Source organism: Sylvia atricapilla, chromosome 3 (genome assembly GCF_009819655.1).
Source record: "Sylvia atricapilla isolate bSylAtr1 chromosome 3, bSylAtr1.pri, whole genome shotgun sequence".
Taxonomy (NCBI): domain Eukaryota; kingdom Metazoa; phylum Chordata; class Aves; order Passeriformes; family Sylviidae; genus Sylvia; species Sylvia atricapilla.
This window is the reverse complement of record NC_089142.1, coordinates 63788724-63802026: the sequence shown is the minus strand read 5'-3', so window position 1 is coordinate 63802026 and position 13303 is coordinate 63788724. Positions and strand designations below refer to the sequence as shown.

General features: G+C 39.5%; 1 protein-coding gene across 1 annotated transcript in view; it reads right to left on the bottom strand.

Moving 5' to 3' along the window:
- The window catches only part of PERP (p53 apoptosis effector related to PMP22), a 345785-nt gene that overhangs the window by 297145 nt on the left and 35337 nt on the right, over positions 1-13303 (bottom strand). The gene's annotated exons all lie outside the window — the stretch shown is intronic.

The window sequence follows — 13303 nt, the reverse complement described above, 5'->3', positions numbered from 1 at the left end:
GCAGCATTTTCTTCCCACCATAAGATGATCCAAGGATTAGAACAAGAAAAGAGGGCTTGGTTTTGTTTTGGTTTATTTTGTCCTATTAGTTCTTCAAAAGAGTAAGTATTTAAAAAGTTGAAAAAGTGATCTCACTATAAAGGCTGAGTTTGGCAGTATTTTACTCATTAAAAAATAACATTATTTGTTGTGTCATGCAAGAGGCAAGACTGTAGTGGTAAGTCCCTTACAGCCTTGAAATCTGGGATCACTAACATTGATACATGAATTAAGAGAAAATGAGACAGACCTATAGATTGCTTAACTTCTCTCAGGTACCTATGCCAAAGTTGCTCAATCAGGGCTCACCCCCTCAGGGGAGATGATTTTCCTCAGTCTCTGACAACTAGAAAGTTATTGACTGTGAAAGGAGGCTGCACTGCACCTAAATTTTTATTTCAAATCTATGTCAAAGGTCTCTTCCTAACCTTCCCTATTTTCATGTTTCCTTACACTTATTTCACATGAAATGCACCCAACTGACCGTGGTGTTGGAAGACACAATCGTGCCTTTGTTTACCGGCAGGGACAGTATAAGAAGCAATGATGGGATCTTCCCCAACACTGCTTTGGTAGTGTGCTCCAACTCCTGATTCAAGAAAGGAGAAAGGTAGAAAGCTTTCTTCAGCTCCATCAAGTCCTTTCTCCTGAGACTGCCAATCAGTTAACTGCATTTGTGGCTTTGGGACTTGTGGAAAACAATTTTGGCTCTCTACATCAAAGGAGAATTTTTCTTAGAATGATAGAGTGCCCAAACCAAATACACATCTGTTGTACTCAACATATGATTTAGAATATTAATATAAACAAAAGGTCTTGGTTTTGCTTTGTTACTTGGTTTTATCTGTTACAAGAATGGATAAAGCCAGAAGACCCTGAGCTCCTGTAGATTATTTAAATGTCCACTTGAAAATATCTTGACCATTTATGTGCTCTGGTATCTCTTTTTTTTCCCCCAGGATGCAATGGATTTTTGTTTTGAGACCATAGAAAGCATTAATGGAGAATGAGCTGCATGTATGGGCTACAGAGAATTGCTTTATATTGTCACTTCATAGACGTGTTTCTAAAGGAGGTCTGTGGGATTTTGAAGGAAGCAGATAAAGAATTACGTGTAGTTTGAAAAATATGATCACAATCACATATTCCTAAAGAAGGGCTTGCCAAAGACCTTGATGAAGACATGATAGGGCCCAGCTAGAGAAGCTTTCAGAGATGCACATCATAATGCAGTGACCGGGGTTCTCTTCTGGGTCTAGTGACACTAGAAAAAGAGATTATCAGCTACTTTTTCTTTCACAGCTCTTCTGTTAACATCACATTTGCAAGAGCATTTTCTAATTCATGTCACTGTAATTCAACAAAGCTAATTCAGAAGAAATTAAATCAGAGGAAATTAAAGACTGGTGGAAAAAAGTTTGAAATATTTCAACTGGCTGTTTTTGAAACAAGGTAGGGAACACTAAGACAAGTCACTCTGCAGACAGATCAGTGAGGTATAAGCCATGGCAGGAGGCAAAGACAACTAGAGAAGGGAGTAAGAAGAAATTTTTAATTGGTAGGAAATCCTTCTCTGCAGCTTTGAAAGATTGTTGCAGCCACTGCCAGGTTCTGGGAAAGCAAGAGCTCTAGTCTCATCTCATTTTTATGGTGCAAAATATTTTTCTAATACTGACAAATGAGAACTTTTGTGAAGTAGAGAGCTTCTGATATGAACAGAAATCCTTGTGGTTCAAACAAGCTCAATTTAGAACGGAGATTGCTAAATGTTTGAACTCAAACTCAGTCAAGGTTGATTTATGTTTAAAAAGGAATAATAAAATTAGTGGTTTGAGATACAGCCCCATGATACGTGCTGTAAAGGACAAGATTGCAGTCAGCTACTTTTACGTTCTTGTCTGGAGGCTCCATGGTGAAGAAGTTTGCCACAGCTTACATAAAACCCAAGCCAAATGTATTGCTATTTGCACAGCTTCCCATTAGTGAAATTATAGATTTACACACATAATCACTCCAAAATTGCATTTCATGGGTTGGTTTGCTTGTTTATCTGCCAGACTTACCAAGTCTGTGTAACTGAGACAGCCCCACTGTTCATTATTTCCTGTTTTATTAGCAGGGAATAGGAATATTTGCATAATGCTTACTATGGAATATTAAACTCTCATAAATCTGTTCAAGCTTGAAAGAAAAAATTATTAAAATAATCCATTCTTTAAATCTGAGTATGTTTCTCAATTTGGTACTAAATTTCAAAGCTTCTAATTCTTGCAGAAGCCCTAAAATCCATTAAAGACACTGTTCTGCCAAAAGCTGTTGGCTGGATCCTCTTAGTCTGTCTGTGTTCATCTCCACACACACACAAAATATAATTTGTTTTCTGGTCACTACCTGGCACCTCTGGCTGTGAAGCCAGGGGATTTTTCTTGAGAATAGATGGTGATTTATTGCACAGGCTGGTCCCTGACCTGGACAATGACAACACTAGTGTTTTCTTGGATTTGTACAAGATTTGTTAGGCTTCCTTGTCTAGTGCTTTCCCCAAGCCAAACCCTGCTAAGCCTGAACAACACCCTCATGATTCATCATCCCCCCATGCAGCAGTAATGTGTTGCTCAGTTACCAGAACAAACCAACATCTGCCACACCACAACTTCCAAGACGCCGGGGTAATCACTGCTGTGCCGTAAAACGGGAGGGGAAAATGACAACACTAGCACTGCTAATGCCATAAGGATTGTTGTTCTGGTCTCCCTGGGGCACTGCACCACTGCTGCCAATCATAGAGGGGTAGACTTCAACCTCTCTAGCATAAAGAGCTTGAACTTTTAACCAGGTCTGCAAAAAGAAATTACGCTGGTTTCTGCTAGAACATATACAACTCTCAAACAGTTTTCAAGCTGCTTAGAAGCATCTAGAAAAGTTCAAATATTGAAAATATTCTCGCAATTTTGAATATGCTTCTAATGAAGTTATTCTCAGTTGTCACAGTTGCTTTCTCTAAAACATGGGAAAGGACATAAAAGGCAGTATTGCTTCACCTGCTTCAGTTGGTGTTTGATGTAAGCAAATTGGGATGCAAGGGCAGAGAGGACTAAGAGGAAGTAAAGCAGCTTCTTCCTTTCTTTTCAGATCAGGGTGTTGGTTTTGTTGCCTTGGGTGTTGCGTTTGAGGAGTGGCTTTGTTGGCATCCTGAGGAACAACAGGCTCAGATTGTTTGACAGCTTTAGAAATCAGTTAAATTAAAAGAAATCCACAGTTTCGGTGTACCTTTCAAATATGAATCCTTTTAACAACTCTGCAAAAAGTGGCTATCCTTATTTTACATAGAAACACATGTTTTGAGGAGGTAAGTGGCAGTGGAGGATTCCAGCACTGTTCCTGCACTCACTGGGTTATTGGTATGACTTCTCTGTTTATCCCTCATATCCTTGCACAGGCAAAATTGAGGTTCCCACTCAATAAAATAACAGCTAAGGTCAAGCCCCCATAGGTTCCCTTTCCTCCCAAACCCTCACCAGAACAAACTGCTGAAAGATGATGACTCTTCTGAAGCAAACTGTAGCACTGAAAGCCCAGGTTGCACATTCAGGTCACTAAAATCTTTCCCCACAGTACACCCACCTGAATCACAAGCTGCTGCAAGATGCATCTGAAAAATAACATTGAGCAAGCCCTTGCAGTACTTGGAATTTTGGCATTTCACATTAGGGTTAGCTGCCATTTCAAATTCTACTTGAGCTGCTCCCCCACTGTCACATTTTTCTTACAAAAGACTCTCAGGATGGCCTCCTTATCAGCATCACTCACTTCTGTAGTTCATTTACTGACCTGAGCAGTCACAGTCACTCTGCATTTTCTGGGAGAAAGTACAAAACAAAACAAAAAACCACCTGATCTTTTTTATCATTTCTTTGTGTTTCAGGGTTTTCTTCACTAGGATACCTAGAAAAAGTCATTTTTTGGAAGGACAAGTTATCCTGAGTTTCTGCTCTCAGAGGACTTCAAATTTAATGAAACAAGAGCAGATAAAATATGGGTTAATATTAACTATTTGAAACTGGAATGACTCTTGTCTAGAGCATGTGCATTTGTCTTTTGCTCCTACATCTTTCTTGATTGATGCCTGAAAGATTTCCAATTAGAGCAGCTGATAATTACTCAGTCCACGTTTTAGTCCAGGGTAGCTTGAAAAAGCTTTAACAATAATAACTGCTGAAGAGCTACGAGCAAAAATGTTGTCTTTTGTGTGAGAAATGGCTCCTTTTTTGTGCTCCTATAAAAGCTGTTACTAAATTAGTAACATTTCAACATATATAATTTGCTACTTGTACAATTAATAGTCTTCCCTTTGCTTGTAATCCATCTTGTACTACATAGGGAGCAAAGAAAACATCATGGACTGAAGAAGAAGCCAGTACTTCACAACATGTTATCTTCAGCAATAGCAGCTGCATCGGTCATAAACTGGTCATGTTGCAACACCTCCCACTCCAAAGAAAGAGGCAGATCCAGATTCAGCTTTGTCCCTGGATCCAGCTGTGTGTTCCCCACAGCCTTGTGTCAAGATCTTCCCCATATAGACCTAAGGAGTCCAATGTGCCAGGTACAAGCAGTGTAGATGGTGCTGAGCACGGCTTCACTTTAAGGCAGAGTCTGACCTACACAAAGGGGCTGCAGCCCCACAGACAGAGCTCAAGGTTTGATCCTCACTGTTCAAAAGGACAGGACACTCAGTGGATCCTCCAGGATGGACATTTTTTCCACCTTTTCCTTTCATTACATGTAACTGCAAGAACATTTATCTTTCCACATTTATTCACTTTACTTTTTCCTGAACAGAAGTTCCTTAATGAAAACTAAGTCATGGTTATTCACCAGAATCAAAACTTCCATAAAACTTATCCCTAAAAATACCATTTATTGACAGTAAAGAAATTTCTTTTCTACTATTTATGGTTTAATGTTTTTATACTTCCATCTGTTGTGAGATGAATATAAAAATTTATAGGAAAAGTTATTTAGAAACATAAACTAAGGATTTGCTGAAGTGATTTTCATAAATCCTTTTGTTTTGATAAGATTAAATATTTCATCACATTAAGCATTGCTTTTGTTGTTCTACAAGAATAAAAGGAATATTATAATTAAGTGCCTAAGTTTGCAAATGGAGCATTACAGTCTTATTTTGTCCAGATCTGCTTTTTCCAGTGGGAAAGTTTTCTATATAAGTTTTTTTCATTTTCAGTTTTAGTGGCCATGCAGGCTCTCATCAGCTGCAAAAACAAACAAGAAAACTGCAATGTCTAGAAATGGTAGGAGGCTGGACAATGTTCAATATAAGCCCATAAATCTCTAATTATATAAATTATATTTGTTGATAATAACATATTCTGCTAGTCACAGTTGATGGAACAAGGACTATTAAAGTTAAAAGGAAACTATTACACAGAGGAAGAGAGAAACATCTTTTTAACATCCTATAAGAGATATTAAATTATTATTATTATTATTATTACAGTGGGCAAAGTTGTTGCTTTAAATGGCACTCATGAGATTATGGTGTTTCCTTAATTTAAACCCACATGAAAAGAATGGATGCTGTGGAGTTGTGAGCAAATGAGGACGCAAATGAGGAGGAGGAAGAGAGAATGTCAGAGGAAGATCTGTTTGCTGGGTAAGAGATGTTTGCTTCACAGCTGCAGCCTACTGACCAAGTAACATAAGCCATGAGAGGAGGAAGACCTATTCAGATGTGACAAAACAGTGTTCCTAGCAGCTGCATGCACCTTTCTGCCTCGTTCAAGCAGGTGCTGCCAGCTTCCATCACAACTCTAACCACAAGTTTCCTCTGTGCCATTTGGCATTCAGAGCCATTTACTGGTCATTTGAAGCCACCAGGAATTTCTATTGACAAACTTTTGGAGATTAAAATGTTGGTCTTACACATTCTGAATCTGAACCAGAAGCTGCCAACACTTGAAACAGATATATATATATAAACATGCAGTGGTTTATAAAAACTAGGAGACTGTTCACAAAACTTGAGTCAAAAAGTATATTAAAGTTCTATTAGTTGTACAGTTTTGATGTTCTACCTTGCAAAAGATCAAGATTACTGAACAACATTGCTTTCTAGATGCAGTATCTGGGTCACTTAGGATGAGGTAGGGGTAAAGAGAGGAGTCCTACGGAGAGGACACTGTCTTACGTCTTGGTATGGTTAGGAAACCAAACAAGTAAGAGAATATCTTTTGCTGATCCAGCCTAGCACTTCACTCTAGACAGTCACAGTTGGCTGACAACAGGAATAGCATCCAGACTGAAGCACTGCAGTTTTTCCACTGCTTTGCTGCCTTGTCTGTTTCCCCTCTCCTTTTGTTCCTACCACATTTCCATTTCCCCTCATCCATTTTTTGTTTTGGCTTTAAATACACCATCAGTACGTCTAGAAGAGAAAATTATTAGGTGACGAGCTGCTGTTTGTGGCACAAAAGTAATTTCTCCAGGTCTATTACTGATCTATACAGAATGGTCTTTCCTGGCCTCCTCCCCCTGTTTGTAGGATGTTTGCAATCTCTCCTGGGAAGGGTACAACTTTAATTGGAAATTAGGGCAAGAGGGCGGAGGCTCCTAAAACATAATTATAAAGCACCCTGCTATGTCCCAGCACAGCCATGGGAAAGCAGCCTGTAAATTTAATTTTGGTGCCGTGATGGCTTCTCTGCCAACTGTCTCACTGCCCTCAAGCGATTGCAGAGGAGCTGCTCCCCAGCACAAGTGCTGGATGACTGTGCCTCCTGTCTCCTTGCCAAGGAGGTTTGGAGCAGCCCAGCCCTAGCCCGAGGGGCGTTTTCTACCCAAGAACTGATACTGAATGTCTCATCACCAGCGTCTCAGCCCAGGGTTTTCTGCCGATTCAGCTCCTTAGGACAGCACAGTGTATTTCTTAATCTCTTGTGACAGTAGAAATACGCTGGCTGCCCTAAAGCTGGAAAAGAGCCTTTCTGTTGCCCAGACCAACTGCTTCATGCTGAGTTTAATTTCATGTGAGTAGATGTTCTAGATGCCTATTATTTGCATCTATATAGTATTTTGTCAGTCCCAAAGCCTGATGGGAATTGCCCTTTGAGGGATATTAATTCATGTATTTTTGTTTGCAAGAAGTATATAATAGTCCCACTTACCATAGCCATGGGGGAGAAAGGAAGCACAATGATAAAGCTCTGTGACACTGACAGCACAAGCAGTCCCTTTTTGAACATCCCCTGCATGTTACTTCATTCATTTTTTTATTGCTAGGCCAGCCTACATTTTCATTATATTAACACAGATAAAATGAAGCACTCTTACATTAGAAAACTAAAACACCTGTAGAGCTGTAGCAAGGCATAGGTCACATATTTAGTGGCAGGAGCATAAGGCGGAGGCACTGTGTTATTTGGCATTTCTCTGCCTTGAAAATGTTTTTCACAGGCTGTCAAAAAGTCTTTATGTTTGTGTTTGACTTGGCAGGGACTCTCAAAACCAGGAGAGTAAAGGCGGAGGAGGCTTCATACAAGCCCAGTCATCTGTAAGTTGGCTTAGTCCTCTGTGATCTCTCATCTGATAACCTTCAAAGCCAGCCTCTCTGTTTGGATGGTGACTTGAAAGAATCTCTTTGGATTACATTTGCTTTACATTAGACGTACTACTGTTTTTAATAGCAAAGCAGCTACTGTATTTACAATAGAACTAGGCCAGTGCTGGGGTAAATAGATTACTCTCTGCAAAGCAAATCAGATCTCAGCTTCTCAGGTCTCTTTAAACTCTCAGATTTGTCATTTATGACTATTTTCATGCACTAAAAAATAAAAATTAAATATCTAAAATATCATGCCTACATGCTTTGGAAGAAAGTTCAAATTTTTCATTTCCAAATTTTATTATTCTACAATTTGGAAAAAAATACACCAGGAAAAGGAAGCTGAAATAGGTATTTTGTTTTGGGATGATGGTCAGCTAAATAAAAAAAATCCCTAAATAATCAATAATTTAGGCAAAATTAATATCAGACTTCTGGGGGTTTTTGTGCAGTAAGCTACACACAAACACAGCTCAGACTGAAGCCATTTTGATGACACAAGGTTGATGAATATCAAGCCAAATTTCCAACATTAATCCAAGCTGGTACACCAGCTGTAGCAATGCTTACTACATTGTAACAAATCAACCTTTTCCAAAAAGTACCCTGTATATGATCTGTGTAATATTCTGTGTAAACTAATATTATATATAGGAGGTGACCGCAGTCCACCACAGTGCCTGAAGCCACTTTTCTTCCTCAGAACTATTCTGGTTCGATTCCTTGTGTTAGTTACACTCCTGTTGTTGATACCAGAGCAAGCTTTGAGTTGTATACCAGGAGGAGGTGGAAATGTGTGTGAAGAATTATTTTCCCTTTCTTTGAACCTTTAAAGGACTGACTCCTGCAAGCACCACAGTTCCCAAGTTCTCTCAGGAGCTTGGGAGGTGAAGGCAGAACATGTCATTTCAAGTCCACCACTGCAAAAAGAGCTTTAGCAAACAGTTCTTGTGTCCTTACTTGTCTTTACTGTGCAGATGGAGAAACAAAGAAGTTTGTTTTAACTCTTTTCTTCTCGTTTTCTTTGGGTTTTTTGTTTGGTTGGTTTTGGTTTTTAGGGTTTTTTTTGCAATGCTCTGTCATACTGGCCTTGATGCTCTTTAAGCATGTACTGCCACAGAGATGTGCAAAGCTCCCCTCCAGCCTGGTGACATGGAGGAGGTGAGAAAAGCTCCAAATATGGCTGCAGCATGGCCAACTGAGAATAATTGTGCTATAGGCTGGGCAAGAGAAAGGAGGGACTTAAAGGATGCCCAAGACACTACTGGAAATGACAGTAATTACGCTTTGTGGCAGTCACAGGAAATTAGGCAGCAGCTGAGGCAGGAGCACAGGTTTGGAAGGCAGTCTGCTGCTTGGGGAAGGATGGTTTGAAAGATATGGAGCAGAAAAAATGCAAGTTTTTGTGGTTAAAAAAAGAAGCTGTGCTGGAGAAAAATCAGCATTGTCTCTCAGAGGTGACAATGCTGCCCCTGGATATTACCACAGGCAGTGCCAGAAGTTTGGGTTCTTGTCTGGCTAGTGATACATGTTGGATGGAAATCAGAGGCCGACCCTCAGACAGTTTTTCAGATCAGCCTCCTATGACAGATGGATGGAAAAGCAGAGCTGGGATAAGATAATGAACAAGAAGATAAACAATTTTCTCTGATAGCTAGAGACAGCACTTGGTGACTCAGGAGATCCTCACCTGTGCTGTGACTCAGGGCAAAGCGTAAAGTTTCAGCTCTTTATACTCATCCTCCTGTTACTAACCCGAAGAGTATTTCTTGGTGTCAAAGCATCAGGCCTAACAATTATGAACATAAATAGGTGTGTCTGTTCCCTCCCTTTTTCTGTGTATTACATATGAGAGTATCTTAAGGAAGGTTGTAAATCTTGACATGGTGAATCCTTGATTTACAAAATTCTTGGGCTAACCATTGTGGATCTCCAAATCTCTAACCTTCCTCTGCCCTCACACAAAAACCTCTCAGATCAATAAACTGGAGGTTTCAACTTGCGAGTAACTTGTTTGGGACTGTAGGCTAAAACAGAAGGAAACTTTCCACTCAGTGGGCATCCTGCCATGAAGGCACCAGCCATGTCACACAAGGGCCAAATGAGTCCTTTGGGCTTCCACCTGAAAAATCCCTCCCCTGGGCACTGTAGGCAGACATGATGGGCAGCTTCTCCTTCTGCATACTGGTGCATTCAGAAACCAGTGCCCAGAAGATTTGTTGGTGCAACTGAAAAACTGCAAGGCAACACAGAGTACTCACTCACATGAAAGAGAGAGCTGCAAAGGTAATTTGGCTGCTAATCACCCCAAACCATTTTGCTGTCAGGACTGCAAGTAGGTTTTGGGATACTGTTTTTGTGCTGGACTGAGTTTTTCTCTTGAACCTCAGTTCTTGCTTCTCTCTTCTTTTAAGGGGTAATTCTAAAACGGCCCAAGAAAATCTCCATTCTTCTAATTTTCCTAATGTCAGCAGAATTTTATTACTTCAAGCTTTTTTATTTAAGAAGAAGAGAAGGAGGGTTAAGGGATAAAAGCCTAGTTGCATGAGCCTGGCAAGCACATGTGTGCTTGTCAAGACAGGGTGTGGAAAAATCAGGACACCTTACAAAAAAAGCAGTAAGGTTTTACAGAATTGAGGTGAGAAGAATTGCATATGAGAAAATATAAGGAAGAAAAACTGGAAATAAAAGTGCTGCCCCAACCATGATTTACACAGTTTGGTCCATCCTCATTCACATTGAGGTCAACTATGGACTAAATTGTTATACTATGGGTGTGTTCATGTAAATGCTTTATGTAATGTTTTTCCTTCATTTTTCATGTTTATATTTTACTTGTTTGATGTTCTCCTGAGGGCAAGATTCTAGGGCATCAGTTACTTTGTAAGAAATGGGGAGCTGGGCATGTAAGCCAGATCTACAGCCAATAATTAAATCTTCTGGGTTTAGACTTTCTGTGGAAAAATCCTACAGACATCTGCCTCTCTGTTTCATCTGCATATGAACAATCAAGGGCAATTTAAAGTGCTTTATGATGGATTCTCCATGGATACCTAATACAATTTCCTTTCATTATGATACTACAGTAGGCTTTCACAAAACTATTTTTACAAAAAAACCCCAAAAACAGATGGCTTGGGCAAACTAGGGCACAAGTAAAATGATGTATCATAAAAGCTACCCAGGAGAGGACAGTTTGATCTAATCTCACCATATTCATCTTAAACAGGAAAACTTTGCATGTTTGAAATTTTGACAGTTGCTCCTATAAATTTTCTTAACTCCCAGCAGTGACATGCAAAATCCTATGATACATCCACATATTCACTTTGATAATGAAAAATGAAAAGCAGAATTGAAAAAAAAATTAGCACATCACTTCACATGCAGGAAATCTGTGGAACTAGCCACTGTGTGCAGATGGGCATATGAGCCCTAATATGTCAAGTCATTTAAGGAACCACCCATGAAAACAGCTCCGATGGCCCCATTGGAATCATGTGCAGCCTTAAGGTTATTCAGGTGCTTGTTTGCATTTTGGCACTTAGCACTGAAGAATTTTGCAGATAAAATTGAGCTCCAGACATTCCTATGGATAACTGCACCAAAGCAACAACTTTTTTTCTGGTAAACAAAATTTCTGGCAAAAGCAGTATTTTGACAGTGAGGAAAAAGATAAAGGAAGACCCGACTGATTCCATTTCTCTTCCTCATTATTATCAGTCTTTTAAATCTCGAGTTGGAATTTCCAATATGATTCAGAAGGAACTCTTTGTTCAGATGACTATCCATCTAACAAGATGGTTTGAATCCCACTTTCTGACAGACTGTGCAAATGGGCCAATCCCTTTTTCCCTTATCACAAACGTGGTTGTTTCATTCTTTTCTTAATTTTTTTTTATCTTCAGAACCCAGAGAAATCCACTGGATATAGAAACATGGAGGAAATGTCTAAAAGATCGAATTATAAGAAGTAATAACAACTCAGATATGTCAAAAGGAAAGATTAATTTTTTTCCTGTGACCATGTTGTGCATCTAATAAAATGTGATTCAATTATGACCCAAATTCTGCTAATCTTACACACATTGACTTGTCCTTTATTTTAGAAATGATATGTCAGCTGTAACTTGTGTTTCTTACCTGACACATACCAGTGTCCTATTCCAGAAGTAAACAGAGCTGCTGAATGGAGCATACATTGGAGATATTATTGATTCTGAATGTATATAAAATAAAAGGTTTGCAATTCAATAATGAAATGTCACAGTCAAGAAAACAAATTAATGTTTTGCAAGTGATGTCAATGGGGTCAAAACTTCAATGTTCTCTATAGTTCATACAACAAAATATGCACGACAAATACAATTGCAAACTAGATTGCATTTGAATTATTGATTAAGCAGGATGTATTTTAAGACCAAGTGGCACATGCCTGAGGAAAGTGAAATATGGACATATTTGCAGAGAAAATTGAAAAGACCGAGATGCTCAAGCTCTGGCAGAAACACCAAAAATTAAATTGAACATATTAACTTGCCAGCAGGAAGTTCTCATCATTTCTTTTGTTTCAGTTTGTACCTGTAGGGCTGCTTGACATTTCCACTTTTTTCAGTAGTGAAGTTGAATTAGGTAAAACATGTTTGTTGGAGGATGTTTCCCTAATTCTTAATTTGACAGGAACAGTAGCAATGCCTTTGGCAGTCATCTTTATTTCTGTTGTTGTAGCAGACCTAATGTACCCAAAAGCTTCAGACATCTGTTCTTACCTGCTCTTTCTTTAGCATTGCCGTTGGGCACAATGAAACTCAAAGTCCTTTATTGTGCTGCTTTTAGTGTTGCAGTGTCCTTTTCTCTTATAGACAAGACTTGGACCAAGAACCCTGGCTAACAGAGGTGAAGAACTATGGAGATGTCTTCCTCTAACTTCTCCTTTGCTTGAAAATCCAGATTTTCTGATTGTGACTTACCTCCAATAATTTAACAATTTGCTTAGTTAGCACTGTACTTGACTTTAAATTCTAGACGAATTTAAGAATTTAGTTAAAAATCTAGCAGTTGATAGTTAATTATCTAATAAATTGAGGCACATCCTTGGGTCCTCGATTCAGCTTCCTTTTCTGTCAGAACCGATTGTATTTTTCATGCTGTTTTTGCCATGCACCCTTATTGCAGAAGTCACAGGAAACAACACTGGCATCTGTAAAACAGTTTTATCTTTCTTCTCATTGTTCTTCTGCTGCAGGGTTTAGGATGTGTTTTACCAGGAATCTGTGTTGAACTGGCCTGGCATGACTGGAAGCAAACTACTCAAAATGCAGGATCTTCCTTGAGTACTAATACCCGTGATACTTCTGCTTGTTGGATACCCACCCACCCAGCCTGTTCTTTAAGGGAAAGCTCTTCCAGTGAGGGTCTGGGGCAGGGAGTCAGGCTACAGTCCCTGATGCTGTGCTGGGATCAGCAAGCTGCTTCATTCCTCCTCTCTCCCAGGAATGAAAAGTGGCAGTGGGAAATGGGGCTGGGGCTGTGTCCTGCAGAGTCACCAGCCCTGTCACTGCTCAGACACCTTTAGAGAGGAGGAGGAGGAGGAAAAGGAAAGAGAGGAGGTGGTGAAACTGCCGAGATCAGCAAGGGAGA